Source organism: Lissotriton vulgaris, chromosome 9, assembly GCF_964263255.1.
Source record: "Lissotriton vulgaris chromosome 9, aLisVul1.2, whole genome shotgun sequence".
In the NCBI taxonomy this organism is placed as follows: Eukaryota; Metazoa; Chordata; class Amphibia; order Caudata; family Salamandridae; genus Lissotriton; species Lissotriton vulgaris.
In genome coordinates this window covers 1,221,537,123-1,221,558,046 of record NC_141697.1, presented here as the reverse complement: position 1 = coordinate 1,221,558,046, position 20,924 = coordinate 1,221,537,123, and positions in this window count along the sequence as shown.

Here is a 20,924-nt window from a genome sequence, read left to right as displayed (position 1 = left end):
CTAAACCTGATCAATCTTATCGCATTGTCTTGGATTACCGACTTTTGAATATTAATACCCGCACTTTCGCTGTCCAGAATACACATAGTGCAGCTCTGATTAACAATATTGTCCGTAAGAAAATTTAAACCACACTTTGACATTTTGAATGGTTTCTTTATTCACATTTGGAGAGCTGTGATTAGTCCGTGATTACCCCCCTTGGCTCCCAGAGGCGATATGCCTGTTTACCTATGGAGTGAAAGAATAGGCCCAGCGTTTTTGCAGCTTGAATTGTGTCCATTCTCCATGAGATTGACCATGATGCTTTGTTCTATGTCGATGACATTTACTTGACAGATGATAAATTAAATCCTCAATTGGCTAGAATAGATAGCATAATTTTGAGGTTTGCTGAATTTGGTTACAAGTTCAACTTTTCAAAATCTTACTTTGCTTTTCTCAGTGTTCATTTCCTTAGTTAGGAAATGTATCAATGGGGGTATGAGCTTTGCCCCTCACTTATTAGAAAAATGTGCACACTGACAACCGCCAAATTTGCTCAAAAAGCTACAATATTTGCTTGATTTTTTGCATTTTGGAAGAATTTATATTCCAGATTATGCTTAACACATTAAATCGCTAATCGCCTCGATACGACTGGATTTTTTGGCATCCTATTCGATGCATGAACACACAAAGATACTCAGATCTTTACAACCTGATGTGCTTGAAAAGCGACACTAACGTTCTTGTCTTAATACTATGAATTTAGTCATCTGGATTGTTCCGAGCTCTATTGGACTTACCTATGTCACATTTAATGAAGGTGATACCTTTCTCATTGCATATAAATTGCATTTACCTTACCAGGTGAAATGCGTTTTGCATCTATTGAAAAAATACTAACAGCAGTCCAAATGGCTGTCCTCAAACAACGACTTTTGGCTCAAGATAAACTAATTATTCTCATTGCTCCCGTGCCAGTGTTAAAGGCTGTTACGAAATCTAGTGTTGCCAATTCAAAATACCTTCATCTGCCGTAGATAACAATTGTATTGCCTTACAGGATCTACAATATGCTGTGATAAACATTTGCCAGATACTCAAATTCCTGTATCCGGTTGGCTTCCCAAAGTTGGGGACTTGGTTCACGAAAAAGTGACCCTCAAGAAGGAATTCGACCCAACGTACCGTGCTCCTGTTCCAATACTTAGTATCCAGGGTACAAGAACTGTAATTTTGCCACCACTGCCAGTACATAAAGAAAATTGTGTTTTTTAGAATTGAACATGTCAAGTTACATCATATGGCTAATACTCCATAGCATGCCCAGAAGTGGTCCTTCGCAAGACTTTCCTTTGCAGCCCGTGAGCACCACCTTTGCTGCTTCTACCCAGATGCCGGGGGAGAGGTCAAGCTTTCTGTTAATTTAGTTCCTGTTTCTACTTCTCCATCTTCTACAATGGATGTCGTATACACCAATCCACAGCTAGACTCTCCATCTGAGTTGCATTTTTCAAATCCTACTGCTAAATCGCAACCTTCTCACTGTACTATACGGACCAAGCTATTTCTCCCCAGACAGTTCATCAGTGTCTTCTGTTTTGTATCCACCTCCAGCGTGGATTTGTGTTTTCATTTCATGGTTTAAAAGCACTTATCTAGTCCCTCATTGGATATTTTTTCTTTGGTTCACTTATTCATGTGGATTGGATTAGTGACTGCCTTTTTCTTCTCATCAACGGCCATTATCTTTTCAGAATGTTCTCTACAGAACTGGTTGATGGGGTATTGGCTCCCCATTCTTCTTCAAACAAGATGAAACAAGACTTGTCCCATGTCCACATTTCAGCTGTTCCAGTGGCTGATGGAATTGTTTGGGATAAAGTTCCATTCAATATATATGGTCCTACAGAGACCCTGCTGATTCCATATGTGTTCAAATTTTCTATGGGTGATGTGATTGTATCTGGGTTACAATCAGGTGATTGGGATGTTGATACTGTGAATTTCAAGCTTTTCCGAATTGCAATATTATGCTGTGTTTGACTCAAAAGATTTATAGCCCTCAAACTATGCTGAGATCTTCTGATATCACCATTATGGACATCATTTGTTGCATAGAGCAAGCCGGCAAAGTCCCTATTATAATTACACACAGTGGGAACATTGTCCAACTCCACCACAGGGAAGTTCACAAATACAAACCAATAAATACACATATTTTACAGGTTATGACATTTGGACCCAACATCATACTATTTTAAATTGGTTCCAATCCAATCAAAAAAGTATATGCTTAGTCAGACTAAACTGATATATGCAGCTTCATTTGTCGAACAATTGGCCTCTGAGGGTTATGATTATTGGAATGACAATATTGGTCTGAAATCCATTTGGGGTACAAGACCCTGGCAGGTCCAGGGTACAGAAACTCTATTTCGAGCTCGTCTGATTCCCACACAAATTATTCATCTAAATAAAACAGTCTAACAGACAACTTGTCTGGGATTGGCTCAAATTAAAGAACTGAACGTCCCAATAATTCTTTCCATTGCCTGCTTTGATAATTGTCAATCTTACACAAGTTATACAAAAGACCAGTTAAATAGGTTGGGACCAATTCACTAGAATTAACTTAAGACAAAATCCTAAACTTACTACTTTTGGTATTCACAGACGTTATGGTTTTGTCTTAAGTTTGTCTTAAGATAGACTTAAATCAAACTTAAGACAAAATCCTAACTTCTGTAATTACCAAAAGTAGTAAGTTTAGGATTTTGTGTTAAGTTAGTTCCGTGATACAAAATGGTACATTTAACTTGTCCTTTGTAAATCCTGGTGGGTGGTTATTGTGGCCAGTAGGCACTAATGGTTGTCATTCTTGTTTTCTCAATTCCACCTACGGTTTTAATGCAAGCAGACCGGATCCACGGTGCTCACAGTCCACCCATTTGAACACTATTATTACCTATTCAGTGGGAAAACTATGCCAACAATGGTTAGAACATTCCACACTGTCAGTAGTAAAACATCATCTTTCTCTTTTATCCGAGGACATGAATTTATCAGATTTTTTATTTGGTCCTAAATCCTCCCGTTCTAAAAGATTTCTATATGCAGCCTACAGTGAAATATGGAAATTATCTCAAATTGAAGCTGCTATGCGTTTGAGACCGATTGATAATTTGGATAAAGTACTTGCCATAGCAGACAACAGTATTAATACGTTATCATCTCGTATTTATCATTTGAGCGGCATTGTGTCATCTGTTATTGATATTGTACAAAACGATATGTCAACATTGTATCATGGTCAGAGTCAACTCAAATTCATTATGCAGTTTAGCTGGACACTCCAAACACTCAAAAAGAGACGTGTTACCTGGCATTACTTGAAATGTACTGCTTTGCTTCGGCCTTTCAATTTAACACACACCAAACAACCCATGGCTATGAAAGACGCCACATATACCATGTTCCATTTAGAGATATTAGAAAAGATCCCACTTACTGTAGCTAAAACGCTAGCAGCGGGATGGTTAATACACAAGGTCAGATCCCTACCCTAATCAACATTTCACTTTACGGTGTGCATGAAACATTTTCCGATTGGTAAATATGAACCCCTTGGCAGCAGCTCCATCCATATGTGACTCCATTGCCCGTCATCCACTTCTTTGTCAACATGTAAAAATCCACAGCGCTTGTAACGTTTCAGCTCCTAATTTGGCTTGTTATTTAAAGGAAACATCAGTTCCCACAATTCTTCCCCTTCATAACCATACTTTTAAATAGAAGCTATCTCATGCTTAATAATCAGGACTGTTGCAGTAAGCGGACGGTCGGGAGTCCCGTATGTTGTATCCATTTCCCAGTTAGTCACTTGGTGCAACAACGTTCTGTTTCCCCCTGCGCACCAAGTGGTAGATCACTCATTGTGACCTTCCATTCTGACGTAGAAGGCAGATTTCCAACAAGCTACGCAGATTCAAAGCATTATTGTTTCAACAAGAAGTAGCTCTTACATCTGCTTGTGAGACCTTCGAATTGCAGGTGGCCAGAACTTCTGTTGCAATACAGTCATTGTTGAATACAAATCTTCCCCTGCATTTCGGGGAATTGATTCATCAAATATTTAATGCGTCTGATACCACGGGTGGGGCCCATTTTTTTAAACGTATCAGCTCTGGTCTCGTTATCTCTTTTCAAACTATCTTTGAAGTTATACTGGCTTTTATACACTCTATTTATCCCAGCATGTTCAGTGGGTTCCCGGTACGTCTGGTTCTCATTTGAGGCACTCTCATCCTGTTGCTGCTGTTCCGCAGTGGATTCTCCTTCTGCAACTGCCCTGGACCTGGCATTGCTCCAGCACTACCTTGAGCGCATGCTTCCGCTCTTTGTCATGGCAGGCGTTGGATGTGGATTGGTGTCTAACTTTCTGCCGTACTTACTTCATCTGTGTGCAACCTGTATTTCATTGCATCTGGTGCCCCATTCAATGGGAAATAAACATATGCCTGGCTCCACAGATGCCCAATGCCTTGGATATCGATCTTTACTGTATAGTCAGATTGCTTCAGAGGAAGGGGAGGTGGGTTAGGCTATTCTGTATTATATTATGACAGGGCTTTTCATGATATACGATTTATTGACAATGCTATTGGTATTTTTGCTAGGCAATTGTTTTCTAATTGAGACATGTATACTGCATTTCAGAGCACAATTGTTTAAAAAAACATTTCAAGCTTCCTTTGTGTCTCATTCACATCTTATTGTGGGTGAGTACGAGGGTGGGCGAGTACAAGTGTGTGAGCGAAAGGGAGTGTCCTGTCTCCGTCATTCTTAAGAGGGTTGGGAGTGTTGTGTTCTGGGGTGTCAATTCACGTATTCCTCTGGATGTGGATATGAGTCGGAGGACACTATAACTGGTCAGACTTAGGCTCATGGTACTGAGGTGGTCTGGAGACTACCAGCACTTTTGCGCCACCGGAACGTCACTTTTTTGGCATTCCAGTGGCACAATGTGCCACTGGCATATTTATAAGGCCACGTAAAGCTACGTTATGTGGCTTTTCTTGTCCTTAGCAATAGGTGCTCCTTTCACGCAGAAAACTATGTGAAAGGGGGGTTCCATGGGTGTTGCTGGGGCGCGTTCTCAGCAACATCCATGACTTTTTGACACTGCCTCCAATTTATGAGAAATCGTAAGTCTGAAACAGCGTCAAAAACGTTCCCCTCCCCAGGGGAGGCATGAGGGAGACACAACGAGGAGAAATATCTTTATTTCTCCTCGCTTTTCATCTTTCTGTATGTGATGCATTCTACAGCATACATAGAAAGAGGTTAAAGCCTCATTAGATTGTTTTTGTGCAGGAAGATTTCCCTTCCTGCACAAAAATAATCATCCCCGCAACGCAGTCACCCTTGCAGCATGGTGCAAAGGTGCCTGTGTTTGTGCACGGCAGCCCATTGTGCACCAGCGCAGGGGGAAAGGACAGGCATGCGCCATATCTAATAGATGTGGTGCATTCCTGACTGTTTCTTTTGACATAGGGCATCACAGCAGCAAAGTCTGCTGGGCTGCCCTATGGCAAATAACCCATAAATGGAGCCCTCAGTCCCTAATTACTGATGATCTATAGTCCCACGCATAATTCTGTTCCTGACCAGAATCCCTGCAACAGTTACACAGGTCTTAAAGTCTCAGGCTTGTAGCTGCTCTGCACTTGTTCTGGTCACAGAGCTCTTGCGGCCTCAGGTATCTGATGACAAAGCTATCTCTCGAGTTACATGGGTCTTAAAGTCTCAGCCTTGTAACTGCTCGGCTGTTTCGGTCTCTGAGCTCCTGCAGGCTCTGGCAGCGCAGCCACCCACCCTTATCACACAGGTCATAATGTCTCAGGCCTATAACACCAGGACTATCTCCAGGGCAGATCTTACAGGCCAGGGCTTGTGGCAATCGATTGTTTCTGTAAGAAATAACCAGCCCCCAGAAAATGCAGATTTTAAACAACTGCCTCAATCCAGGGTTTTAAACTTTGTCCTGGATTCGACCTTTAACAGTGAACAAAAAGTACCAGCTACAACTGATCAACAGCCAAAACTTACCATGGAATACCCTAAAGAGACCAATAAATCAGTGTGAAATTAATCAAGTAGCTGGTATAAGCGTTAATCATATCTGCCATTCTGCAGCATTAGAGGCGCTTACACCGAGAGTTTTAAAAATAAAGTTAGACTAGTGAAATGAAAGTAGCGGTAGCGCAGCCACTGGCAATCCTTGTGACTCATATCTATCTTTGACCAACTAGCTGTCCCATCAACCCAAAAAACTGTGAAATTCATTGTCAGTATTGTGACCCAATTCCGTGGCTTTCAGACAACAGATCCATTTAGCCTCGGTTTGTCTCACGATACGTTCCCTGTCTCCATCTCGAGCAATCTCTGAACCTTGTTCGATACCATGGATCCGGAGGGCAGTGTCATCAGGGTGAACCCTCCGATAATGATCTGTCATCGGATATCTGTCATCCTTGTTCTTTAGAGCCCTACAATGTTCCTTTATATGCAATTTAAGTTTACGGGATGTGATCCCCACGTATATCATATTACATCTGCAGCCAATTACACGTACTACAAATCGGGTATTAAAATGTATGTAGTGTTGTTATATTATATGTCTGAGTGGTAATAAAAAGTAAAATTCTTGGTTTTTCTCCATATATACATACACTGCAATTGTAACAGATAAAGAAAGCCATAGGATTAAGGGGTAGCTGTGTCCCTATCGGTTTTGTTTATGTTATATAACTCACAGAAAGGGTGTCCTTCAAGGTCCGACCTCCCTTGTAGACTATTCTTGTATTCCTATCTATTTCATCCTGTAATCCCTGATAGATGTGTAAACGCCAGAGATGTTCGATCATAGTGTTAAGTCAACCTTTATACTTAATGTCTTGCAATTTAGTATATATTATGAAACTTTTTACCTCTTTCCTTACACATCAAAATTATTTTTTCTTAAGTGTCTGAGTTTGGGAATATTCTGACACCACCCTATATAAATGATCACTTTGCTGCAAAGATATCAATATATTAATCAATTAAAAGGACCGTTTGCGAGGACATGTACAAAGGAGCATAAGTGATAGAAAAGTATGTCTTCTAAATAATGATGTGAATGTAAGGATACCAAATGATTTCTTTAGATAGATAAGAGGATGTAGATTAGAGTGTTGGTCATCTATATGATTCGTATTTGGAAGTATCAATTATGATATGATGTTTTAAGTGAATGAAATATGTTCAAAGGGTAGCTAGATGCAAGTAACCTGAATCGTTTGGCTTGCTTTAAAAGGGGACCGACATTTGAAATGGTATGTTTTAAACTGTTAAAATATATTAGGGTATAATAGCAATTTTAGACAGTGACATGTTGCATGTTGATTTGACATATCCCATTGAAATGATTAAATGTCAGGATGTATTGTTAGTAGGTCATTTTCTGTCCCTATAATTATCACTTTGATATGTGGGCTTGTTTTTTGATTGTTTAAAACATGTCGTATGTTTTGTAGTATTGTATGTAAGCATAACAGTTATTTGGTATAAGTTGTATGTCTTATATATGTTTTTATATGTTATTCACAGCTCTGATGAAGTTCAGCATAGTCCGAACGAAACACTTTGGCTGTAATCCTTGGCTATTTTTATGGAAAAGAAATAAAGAATTTGGGAATAAAGGTGAAAATGTACCTACAACAAAGAACTGTGGACTTTTCTTTGGGTGCACCGTCTAGTGATTTAGTCTTTAATGTTTAGTTTAAACATTAAAACGCATTTCTCACTTATATTTACACCTATGTTTCAAGTCGTATAATTGCATTCTTTGAAAGTGCATTGCATATGTAACCATGAACACATTTATTCTTGTTGCCTTTATTTTGAAGTCATACGTGCACATGTAATCAAATATTTGAAGTGCCCATTGCCAAGCCTTAATTTAAGTTAGCATGACTGGGCCTTTAGTTCTTAAAATGAAATGTTTTTTTGTTTGCTCTGCGTGTTCTCTCCTCTGCAGGTGAGTTCTCAAGGTTTCGAAGTCAGAGCAAGAAGTATTTTTGTATCAGTGATAGAGAGGCCTGAGAAGAGAAATCTTGGCAAGAACAGGAAGATTTAATCAGCAGAAGAAGCCTCTTATTCAACACGTATCTGGAATGGAGGGGATTTAAGGTTGCCGATGCTATCCAAGTTCTGTGGGATGAGAAAGTCTGGAAATGTTGCTTCCGTACCTGTGGAGTTGAAAGCCATTGGTTCTTGGAGGGGTGGTGCGAGATATGGCCAGTGATGGGGTATCTGTGCCTTTTAATTGTGTTCACACTGTTAGAGGTAAGAAGAGATTCCTTGGACTTTGAGAGATACAGACCTCCGGCTTCCCATTTAGTCTTTCAATAAGTGTGGCTTTATACTAACACTAGCAGCCCGTCCCGACCTTGTCCGGGAGCAATCAGGCCTCCCCGAACCCGCCTGCCCCGACATAGTGCGACAGCCCGGCCCCCCGCCCGCCCCGACATTGTCAAGCAGGCCCGACCCCCGCCCGCCCTGTCCCCCGCCTGCCCCGACCCCCACCTGCCCCGACCCCAGCCTGCCCGGAGCCTTACCTTAGTCGCGGCTCCTCCCCCATGCTCCTCATTTCACCGGACATTGTGCCGCCGCCCGGCCCACCGCCCGCCCCGACATTGTCAAGCAGCCAGGGCCCCCGCCCGCTCCGACTCCCGCCTGCCCCGACCTCCGCCTGCCCCGACCCCCGCCTGCCCGGAGCCTTACCTCAGCCGCTGCTCCTCCCCCGCTCTCCTCATTTCACCACTCCTCGCCGCTTACCGCTCCTCCCGCCTGTCCAGCGGTCCTCACAGCCATTCCGCCGTGTGTCACCGCTCCTCCCCCACGCCATGTCCGCCGCTCCTCCTCGCGTTCCTGGACGCCGCTCATCCCCGCGCTCCTGACGTCAGCACGCAGGTCGCGGCCGGCACTACTTCGAAGGGACTACTTTTTTTTTTAATAACGCATATTTTTCTACTTTATATAGCCTATGTCCATCTGCACACCCTGACGATTACAATGATGTATCGGGTGTGTGGATTGGCGCTGTGGTTCCCGAGTTTACCCGCCTCAAAGGTGCAAAGTTCTTCCTTTATATTAGTAGTATAGATATAGATAAGGATAGATAGAGATTAAAATGCATTTAATTTTTTAATAATTACATGTATGGTTGCATAGTTTTTAAATTCAAAATAGGTGATTAAAATATTTTATAGTTAAATCTTAAAAATACACTATTTTTAAATCTATTTATAATATGAATTGTATTTATTTATTTTTAACTGTTTTAAATAATTTAATTTGCAGTATTAACTGGTTTTAAGTCCCTACATCCCTTATTTTCTATGGGAGGGTGTTGTAATATCACTGGTTGAACATATGCACTGCTGAACTTACTACTTTGAACACTGAAACGTAGTAAGCTTACTCATAAGTGTCCATTACTTTTGTGAATCCGGCCCGGTGCCTAGTGCGTTCTCAGCTCTCAGAACACCCTTCAGAGCGTTATAGCTCATTCCTCAGAAAACATTCAGCTATCCCTGCATGCCGATGGTGATATTATCCCTAACTGAGGGCCCCAGGACCTTATCAGCGCTGGAGGCAGGCCTCGGAGCGCTATCAGCACCCCCTGCAGGTGTCAGAGAGTTTAGCGATGCCTCACAATAGACCATCAGTGTGACAGCACTTAGTTCTGACAGCAGACTTCAGGGCGCTGCAGCACCGGCCTCGGAGCGCTATCCATCTACAGTGCAAGTAGCACCTCAGAGCGCTTTTCTCCCATCGCACCTCGGGCACTATCCTTCTATCGCACCTCGGAGCGCTATCCTCCCATCGCACCTCGGAGCACTATCCTCCCATCGCACCTCGGAGCGCTATCCGTCCAGGGTGCAGGCAGCCACGGCCTCGAAGCGCTATCCGTCCAGGGTGCAGGCAGCAGTCCCCCTCCCTCCTGCTCAGGCGACAAGGCTCTCGTTGTGGCTCTTGCGGCACTGAAACGCCCTTTGGGATTCCCGCACCCCTCCATTAGGGCCCATCAGGGGATGAGACAGGGACGGGCGCCTCGCTCCAGAGGCTGCACAACAGAGGCCCAGTGACTGCGGCCTGGCACCGGCCCCGCCTGCCCCTCACCTGGGCCCCTCTCGTTGCCCCTCGGCGCTTTGTACTGCCATTACCTGTGCCCTGCATTTGGCCTTGTCAGTGCACCTGACCCCGGCCCGCCAGGGATGCGTGAATTAGCGGGTCTGGACCCGTCCCCGGCTGTAGGCGGAGTCGTGCCCCTCGCCCGCAGAGTACCCTCTAAACTGTAGTCTGTAGTCACAGCAGTGTGCAGAACCATGCCTGGAACACCTGTAACTACAACAGTACTCAGCACATGCAGCCTGGGTCCCCGCCCCGACCCCCGCCTACCGGAGCCTTACCTCAGCCGTCGCTCCTCATTTCACCGCTCCTCGCTGCTTACCACTCCTCCCGCCTGTCCGCCGGTCCTCATCGCTCCTCCCCCGCGCCATGTCCACCGCTCCTCCTCGCGTTCCTGGACGCCACTCCTCCCCGCGCTCCTGAAGTCAGCAGGTCGCGGCCGGCGCTACTTCGAAGGGACTACTTTTTTTTATGTTCATTTTTTAAATAACGCATATTTTTATACTTTATATAGCCTATATCCATCTGCACACCCTGACGATTACAATGATGTATCGGGTGTGTGGATTGGCGCTGTGGTTCCCGAGTTTACCCGCCTCAAAGGTGCAAAGTTCTTCCTTTATAATAGTAGTATAGATTTAATTCTCAGTTTAGATTACTTCAAATGAGGTTTTCACCACGCTGACACCTTCCTTCATTTCAAAATCTCCCTGGGACCATTTATTCTAAACTATTCTCATTTTGGATTTTAAATCCTATTAGGTGACTGTAGAATATATTTATATTTAAGCAGGAGGAGAAGAGTTTCTTATAGAAAAACTCATTCCAAATTCTTGGCATCTGTATTGTTCTGGCTGAAGTTATTTTATGCTTTGTGCTATGGTGTTGGAATTTGCTTCAACACCCCAATGTGTTAGTTGTACTTCTTTACATTTATAACATGTTTTTGATTTTTGTGTTTACTGGAATGATTATTAATTTGTAATAAACACATTTAACTCTAGCTTCCCATTCGTATTCCTTAATGTGTGAGCAAATGGGTTACTTAACTTTAAATTGTTTAATTGAATGTCGACTCCCTTTTGCCTCTCAATGAACCAGAAAGATTTATCAGGTGAGAAATGGTGACCGCTTAATGCGCGCTCCACTGGTCAACTTACCTTATGGGCGGGGTTTGCCGCAGCCCTACCTCGTACTCAGCTAATTATATATTTATATAACAAAATCATTTTGCATTATACTGTTTTAGAATCATCAAATCACACAGCTAGTGTTGGATTATGTGGCCAGTGCAGCAAATCCTTAATTATGTGGAAAATGCTGCAGCCCGGAGCCTTTTACATGGCAACAAATACAATATCCGATTATGTTTTTCATACTTGGGGTTCTCCATCAACATAAAGTGACAACCGAAGCCACCTAGGTATGCCAGCCACATAGCACATGTAGCACCGCACTTCCCAGAATGCATTCTGAGCACACAATACCCTGACAGTAGCTGTTAGCAGAAGGCGCCCCCCAGAAAGCTGGCATCTTTGCCAACAATGAGTGACACCCCCGTGATTAATTGTTCACCTGTTTTAACAATCCTTGTTTGGCTCCAGTGCAAGCTATTTTGGGTTTCGCTGTCTGTGATTCCTGGCCCAGTCTGAGCTGCTAATACTCGGAGCAGCTGAAAACAGTTGTGCAACAAGAGATAAGGGAGCTCACGTGCCTTTTAATTGCTTCCCATGTTTAATTGGTTTTATTGAGCGGGAAAAGCCGAGCCGGCGTGTTATAGGGCTGCCAAGCATGGAATTATCTCACTGGGCTCGCCCCACAACCAGATTTGTGGCACACGCGCTGGACTGGGACAAAGTAACTCTGCGCCACTGAAACAAGCAGGTGTGAGCTGAGCGCCCTTTGATGCTGAAGAAATCGACCGATTCTGCAGCAGGGGCCGAGTCAGGCACGTGCCTGGTGGCTTTTAATGCCTGGGAAAGTGACAAGGTGCTTCGAATATAGCACAATTTTGTTTGGAAAGTGTCCCCAAAACAAAGATTTAGAAATAGCACTTAAAGTGACGCACTGGCAGCGCAAGGGGCTTGTAAATCTGCCCCACGATCCCTAACCTGCTGACCTTAACACTGTCCAGAAATGAAAATCTAGTTTCATTCTTGTTAAAAAGTGTGAAATGTTTATCACCTTTGCAAAACTAGCCTGGCTTTAAGAGGGGGGGGGGGGGAATAACAATAAAGTTATTGCCCTTATTATGAGTGGTTTGGTGTTTTCCAACACTGCGCAAAGATTGCGCTGGGGTAAGAATTCTGAGTTGGATTTCAACTCACCTGGTAATTACTGGGGCTCATATATATATATATATATATATATATATATATATATATATATATATATATATATATATGTGACCGAGGTATGGAACTTTTCCTTTAAATATAAATATTGCACCGGCACAGATTAAAGCAAGTTTTATGTTTTGCCAAGATCGACATTGAACACTTTGAGAAAAATAATGAGGCAGTCATGGAGGATTATGGGAGATGTAGTCCTGGTATCTTGATAAAGTATGTTGGAACATTGTAACAAAGGAAAACTTACATTGGATACCATCTGGGGGTTAAATGCTGAACCTGAGGAAATGAACAGTACTACCTTTGTTACATAAAAGGAATTGTGGAGAAAAATTGTATAAATGATGAAAATTGGACTGCCTCTTTAAAAGTTTGAATGGACAGTTGTCCACTTTTAATGTCTATAAAGTCACGTTTTATTATAAAGAAGCTAAACGAGCCCATCGATGTGAGACAACCAGTGGCATATGATTAAGACTCGTGGAGTTGAAAAGCATAATGCCTGTTTTGTGATGGAATAAAGGATTTTACAAGCACTGCTGGTGTGGTCCGTACTACGCTGCTAGAATCAGCGCGTGTTTTGTGTGGAATATATATATATATATATATATATATATCTATATATATATATATATATATTTATATATATATATCGCATACGAGTTGTCCTGTCGCAGCGGGAGCGCCTCTCAGCCGGTGCCAGCGACGGGACCAGGGCAGTGTCCCAATTTGCATAGAATACCAAATGACTCGCCGCACTCGCCTTGGTTATGTTGCAGTTTCTTTATTTTTCAAAACGTGACAAAACACCTACGCGTTTCGAACCGTAGTTCGTGTTCACGGTAGCTATAGTGTGTAGTCCCTTCATTATTTCAATACATTTAGGCCTATTGAGCACGCCCCTGTTTGTGAGGCATGCTGGGACATGTAGTTTGCATGGTTTCTGGCCGTCACTTTTTAGTGCAAACCATGGGTTTTTGCTGCATTGGGGCGAGTTTAGCGTTACTGCATCGCAAAGCGGGCCCTCAGTTAACTAGGGCAATGTCGCTTTTTGACGTGCGTGATCACACGTGCGTATTAAGTCAACCCTCTATTTACCTGAGAGTTGGCTTATGATGCGTAACTGGCATGGAGACACTCCATCTAACAATAAAGGGCTGAGTGCCCTACGTCCCCAATGCTTGCAGCTACCCATGACTTGTTAAGCATTAGCTTATCAATCAATGGCAACAAATGAATTGTATGAAAGGTTGATAACAAATGATAACATAATGTAACTCAATTAAAGTAACAGTGATGAGCAATAAGTTCTAGTCCATATATCCGGGAGTTCTACAAGATTTTTCATACTTAAAGGAGAATACAGTTTTTCTAGATATCAGTTCAGTAGTAGCAGTTTCCCTCATAAATGTACATAAAGCTCCTCATCGCCATTGAGGCCAGCAGGTTGTTTGGTCTTAAACCTCATGATTAATTTGGATTCAAGCCTTCTTAGTCTTTGAATTCGGTTGCCTCCTCTTTCATGTTGTGGGATCATAGCAAGTCCAAAATATCTCACATCCTGCCACGTTTTGTTTTCGTGGTTGGCGAGATGTTTCGCAATGGCATACGTATTGTCATGATTCTGCATGGCGCGGATATGTTGAAGAATCCGTATTTTTAGGGAGCATGTGGTACTGCCAATGTAAGATTTTCCACAGTAACATTGAATCATGTACACTACAAAGGATGAGTCACAGTTGATGTTGCTGTTAATTAAAAAGTTTTTTCCGCTTGCATCTTTTAGACTTTTCGTGTTTCGTCCTATTTTGCACGCCTTGCAGCTGGCGCATTTGTTGAAACCTTGTTTTCTAACATCCAGCCAGGATGCTGTTTTCTTGTATTCAAAGTGACTTTGAGTCAGTTCATCTGCTAGGTTGCCTTCCCTTCTGTATGAGACGAGTGGATAGTCTCCTATCGTTGTTCCGATGTCTGGATCTTTACGTAGTACATGCCAGTACTTTTTCATTGCTTTTTGGATTTTATAGCTTTCCTTGCTGAAGGTCATTATCATCCTGGGTTGGTTGGAATTTTCGTCTTCAACTTGTTGCGTGGAAGTAGGAATTTTCTTGCTGGTCAGGGTCTCTGCTCTTGTTTTCCGTCTTGCCCTTGTTTCACAATTGAGCAGATCAGTTTGTTTGTAACCTCTCTGTTTAAAGCGTTCTTTTGTTTCTTTAAACTTCAGTTCCATCTCTTTTTCCTCAGAACAGTTTCTTTTCATCCGTAGAAGCTCTCCATACGGAATACTTTTCACCAATTTCTGTGGGTGGAAGCTCAGTCCGTGCAGAATGCTGTTTGTCGCTGTTTCTTTTCTATGTACAGTTGTTTGAATTTTGCCTTCTGCTATATACACTTTAGTGTCTAGAAACACGACTTCATGAGGGTTGATGGTATATGTGAACTTCAATCCCACTGAATTCTGGTTGAGGATGTTAAAAAATACGAGAAATTCGTTTTCAGTGCCTTTCCACAGGAGGAACAAATCGTCTATAAATCGTAGCCAAAGGGCTACTTTGGCCATATGGTGATCATTTTCCTCTCCCCAAGCTATGCTCTTCTCCCACCAACCCATGGTGAGATTCGCGTAGCTTGGAGAGAAAGAAACTCCCATAGCTGTTCCACAGCATTGTTTGTAGATGGTTTTGTTGAATAAAAAGATGTTATTGTATAAGCACAGCGCTATCATTTCTATGATCATCTTTGAGTGTTCTCTTTTGGTTATAGGTTGTTGGTCCAGGAAGTATTTAATTGCTGTTAAGCCGATGTCATGGTCTATTGACGTGTACAGTGACACCACGTCGATCGTCACTAATTGATAATCCGGTTGCCATTCCGTTCCCATTAATATGCGAATAAAATCGCCCGTATCTTTTATGTATGAACTGAGAGTTGGTACCAATGGAGCAATGAAATAATCTACATAGCTGGATATGTTCTCATACAGACCTCCACAGCTGGATATTATGGGCCTCCCTGGGGGCTTGTTAAGAGTCTTGTGTACTTTTGGCAAAAAGTAGATTGTTGGGAGGATTGGATTCTCAACCATTAGATATTTCATTTCTGTGTCTGTAATGAGCCCATTTGAAGACCAGCCATTTAACTTCAATTGTAGTTGATGTTTCATATCTTCAGTTGGATTTTTCTTAAGTACTGTATAGTTGTTGGTGTTATTTAGCTGTCGCATTGCTTCCTCTACATAGTGTTCTTTGTCCATGATCACTATATTCCCGCCTTTGTCCGCAGGTTTTATTTCTATTTGGACATTATTTTTGAGGCTTGAGATTGCTTGGCGTTCTCCAATGGTCAAATTCTCTTTTCTTTTTTTGTTGAAGTTTTTAGGCATTTCTTCAATCTCATTTGTCACTAGTTCTATATATATATATACTACTATTATAAAGGAAGAACTTTGCACCTTTGAGGCGGGTAAACTTGGGAACCACAGCGCCAATCCACACACCCGATACATCATTGTAATCATCAGGGTGTGCAGATGGACATAGGCTATATAAAGTATAAAAATATGCGTTATTTAAAAAATGAACAGGAAAAAAAGTAGTCCCTTCGAAGTAGCGCCGGCCGCGACCTGCTGACTTCAGGAGCGCGGGGAGGAGCGGCGTCCAGGAACGCAAAGAGGAGCGGTGGACATGGCGCGGGGAGGAGCGGTGATGACCGGCGGACAGGCGGGAGGAGTGGTAAGCGGCGAGGAGCGGTGAAATGAGGAGCGGCGGCTGAGGTAAGGCTCCGGCAGGCGGGGGTCGGGTGGGCGGGACGCCCGGGCTGCACGTGCTGAGTACTGTTGTAGTTCCAGGTGTTCCAGGCATGGTTCTGCACACTGCTGTGACTACAGACTGCAGTTTAGAGGGCAGTCTGCGGGTGAGGGGCAGGACTCCGCCCACAGCCGGGGACGGGTCCAGACCCGCTCAGTCACGCATCCCTGGCGGGCCGGGGTCAGGTGCACTGACAAGGCGAAATGCAGGGCACGGGTAATGGTAGTACAAAACGGCTGAGGGGCGACGAGAGGGGCCCAGGTGAGGGGCGGGGGGGCCGGTGCCAGGCCGCAGTCACTGGGCCTCTGTTGTGCGGCCTCTGGAGCGGGGCGCCCGGCCCCGTTTCATCCCCTGATGGGCCCTAATGGAGGGGTGCGGGGAGCACAAAGGGCCTTTCAGCGCCGCAAGAGCCACAACGAGAGCCTTGTCGCCTGAGCAGGAGCTAGGGGGACTGCTGCCGGCACCCTGGGCGGATAGCGCTTCGAGGCCGCGGCTGCCTGCACCCTGGACGGATAGCGCTCCGAGGTGCGATGGGAGGAAAGTGCTCCGAGGTGCGATGGGAGGATAGCGCTCCGAGGTGCGATAGAAGGATAGCGCCCCAAGGTGCGGTGGGAGGAAAGCGCTCCGAGGTGCTACTTGCACTGTAGATGGATAGCGCTCCGAGGCCGGTGCTGCAGCGCCCTGAAGTCTGCTGTCAGAACTAAGTGCTGTCACACTGATGGTCTATTATGAGGCATTGCTAAACTCTCTGACACCTGCAGGGGGTGCTGATAGCGCTCCGAGGCCTGCCTCCAGCGCTGATAAGGTCCTGGGGCCCTCAGTTAGGGGTAATATCACCATCGGCATGCAGGGAGAGCTGAATGTTTTCTGAGGAATGAGCTATAACGCTCTGAAGGGTGTTCTGAGAGCGGAGAACGCTCTAGGCACCGGGCCGGATTCACAAAAGAAACGGACACTTATGAGTAAGCTTACTACGTTTCAGTGTTCAAAGTAGTAAGTTCAGCAGTGCATATGTTCAACCAGTGATATTACAACACCCTCCCATAGAAAATAAGGGATGTAGGACTTTAAACCAGTTAATACTGCAAATTAAATTGTTTAAAACAGTTAAAAATAAATAAATACAATTCATATTATAAATAGATTTAAAAATAGTGTATTTTTAAGATTTAACTATAAAATATTTTAATCACCTATTTTGAATTTAAAAACTATGCAACCATACATGTAATTATTTTAAAAAATGAATGCATTTTAATCTATATCTATCTATATCTATATCTATACTACTATTATAAAGGAAGAACTTTGCACCTTTGAGGCGAGTAAACTCGGGAACCACAGCGCCAGTCCACACACCCGATACATCATTGTAATCGTCAGGGTGTGCAGATGGACATAGGCTATATAAAATATAAAAATTTGCATTATTTAAAAAATGAACATAAAAAAAAGTAGTTCCTTCGAAGTAGCGCCGGCCGCGACCTCCGTGCTGACGTCAGGAGCGCGGGGAGGAGCGGCGTCCAGGAACGCGAGGAGGAGCGGTGGACATGGCGCGGGGGAGGAGTGGTGAGGACCGGCGGACAGGCGGGAGGAGCGGTAAGCGGCGAGGAACGGTGAAATGAGGAGCAGCCGCTGAGGTAAGGCTCCAGGCAGGCGGGGGTCAGGGCAGGCGGGGGTCGGGGCGGGCGAGGGCCCGGGCTGCACGTGCTGAGTACTGTTGTAGTTACAGGTGTTCCAGGCATGGTTCTGCGCACTGCTGTGACTACAGACTGCAGTTTAGAGGGCACTCTGCAAGCGAGGGGCAGGACTCCGCCCACAGCCGGGGACGGGTCCAGACCCGCTTAGTCACGCATCCCTGGCGGCCCGGGGTCAGGTGCACTGACAAGGCCAACTGCAGGGCACGGGTAATGGCAGTACAAAGCGGCCGAGGGACGACGAGAGGGGCCCAGGTGAGGGGCGGGCGGGGCCGGTGCCAGGCCGCAGTCACTGGGCCTCTGTTGTGCGGCCTCTGGAGTGGGGAGCCCGGCCCCGTCTCATCCCCTGATGGGCCCTAATGGAGGGGTGCGGGGAGCACAAAGGGCCTTTCACGCCGTAAGAGCCACAACGAGAGCCTTGTCGCCTGAGCAGGAGGGAGGGGGACTGCTGCCTGCACCCTGGACGGATAGCGCTTTGAGGCCGCGGCTGCCTGCACCCTGGACGGATAGCGCTCCGAGGTGCGATGGGAGGATAGCGCTCCGAGGTACGATGGGAGGATAGTGCTCCCCGGCCTGTGCTGCAGCACCCTGAAGTCTGCTGTCAGAACTAAGTGCTGTCACACTGATGGTCTATTGTGAGGCATCGCTAAACTCTCTGACACCTGCAGGGGGTGCTGATAGCGCTCCGAGGCCTGTTAAGGTCCTGGGGCCCTCAGTTAGGGGTAATATCACCATCGTCATGCAGGGAGAGCTGAATGTTTTCTGAGGAATGAGCTATAACACTCTGAAGGGTGTTCTGAGAGTGGAGAACGCTCTAGGCACCGGGCCGGATTCACAAAAGAAACGGACACTTATGAGTAAGCTTACTACGTTTCAGTGTTCAAAGTAGTAAGTTCAGCAGTGCATATGTTCAACCAGTGATATTACAACACCCTCCCATGCAAAATAAGGGATGTAGGGACTTAAAACCAGTTAATACTGCAAATTAAATTATTTAAAACAGTTAAAAATAAATAAATACAATTCATATTATAAATAGATTTAAAAATAGTGTATTTTTAAGATTTAACTATAAAATACTAGCAGCCCGCCCCAGCGTTGCCTGGGGCAGAAAGGGGCTGGGGGTAGCATTTGAGGCTTGCGTGCACTTCTGCCCCCTCCCGCCTGATCCTTACCTCAGCCGCCGGTCCCGCTCCAGGCGCCCCGCCCGCACAGGCCGCCACTCTCCAGGCGCCCCGCCCGCACAGGCCGCCACTCTCCAGGCGCCCCGCCCGCATAGGCCGCCACTCTCCAGGCGCCCCGCCCGCACAGGCCGCCACTCTCCATGCGCCCTGCCCGCACAGGCCGCCACTTCGCCCAGCAGCAAGCAGGGCCGCGGCAGTCCTCCCAGCAGGTCGCGATCTTCGGCGCCATTTCTGGAAGTGTTGCCAGGGAGCGCAAACGCAAATTATGTCATCACTCAGACGTCGCGGCCGGCGCTACTTGCAAGGGACTACTTTATTTTTATTTCGAAATTTTTTAAACAACGTATATTTTTTATTTTTAATGTCCTTCTGCTTGCTCTGAGGTTTTCAAAGATGTCTTGGGTGTTTTGATTGGTGGTGTACTTTTTGAGTTTACCTGGCTCAAAAGTTTGTGTTCTCTCTTTATAATAGTAGTATAGATATATATAAATAAATACATAAATAAATAAATAAGAGTTCACGATCTTTCAGTGATGTGGCATTAAGGGCTGCAGTCGGTCTCTACCTTTCATGGGCCCCGCACTCTACAGCCTCTGGTAGGGGGTCTCTCGCCAGCTCGCGCCCGCCCCTTTGCGGAGCAGTTTCGCGCCCCTCACTGTTCAGGATGTGTGGGCCACCTGGGGGTCTCCACTCACTCCGAGAGAACGGTGTGAGGGCAGGCACGGTCTGCAGATGTGTCCCAGTGTTTGTGGCATGTAGTGCTTGGAAGGGCTCTTCTGGCAGCTTTGTGTTAACCTTTTGAGCTCGGCCGGGCTACCTCGTGACTCCGGGGCTGCGGGGGAGATGAGGTAAGTGAGGGAGTGGGAGACATTCCCGGCTGACGGCAGCGGGACCGAGGGGGCATTGTCATGAGCCAGGGGGAGCGGGCCAGCAGGAGGGCAGCAGCTCACACAGGCTATTGTCAGTGCCAGAAACAGGCAGGCGGGGCTGGGGAGGGAATCAGAGGATGGGCGGAAGGAGGGGGGGGGGGGGTCAAGAAGGGGTGGGGTGGGGTGGGGGGCCGTGCAGAGAGATGAAGGCACTCCCATTTCAGTTAAGGGCTGCATGCCGAAAATTAAGGACATATTACAGAGCTCCCTGTGTGTTGTGGTCATTAGCCTGCTCCAGAGCTGGGGTGGATGCTACAAATGTGACCACTGCCTGCTCATCTATGTAGTCTGTGAACTGCACCCCACACTCCCTGAGAAGGTCCAAAACTTCACAAGGCACAGGGGCTACTTCTCGTTGCCGCGCCCCTTGTCGGAGCAGCACCAGATGGGCTGCTTCACGATAGAGATACATACTTTCTTCCTAGAGGTTTTCTAAATTAGATGTGAAAGAGCCGGACTTCGACTGCAGTATTACTGAAAATACAGTCTAGAGAATAAGTGAAGGGACAGGGGTGAACTTGGCGTCTGGGATCCGACTAATCATCTGCCCCCCATGCTGGTCAGCAGGATCCTCCTCACCCTGTGGGCACATCCCCGAGCCCCGCCTCGCGCTGTGTAAACATCCTGCTCAGAGCCTCTCCCCAGCATGTGTGCACCCTGACCTGTGCCCCCACCCCGTGTAAACATCCCGCCATGCACCCTTCCTCACTCAGTGCTTCTCCACAAGTGTTCC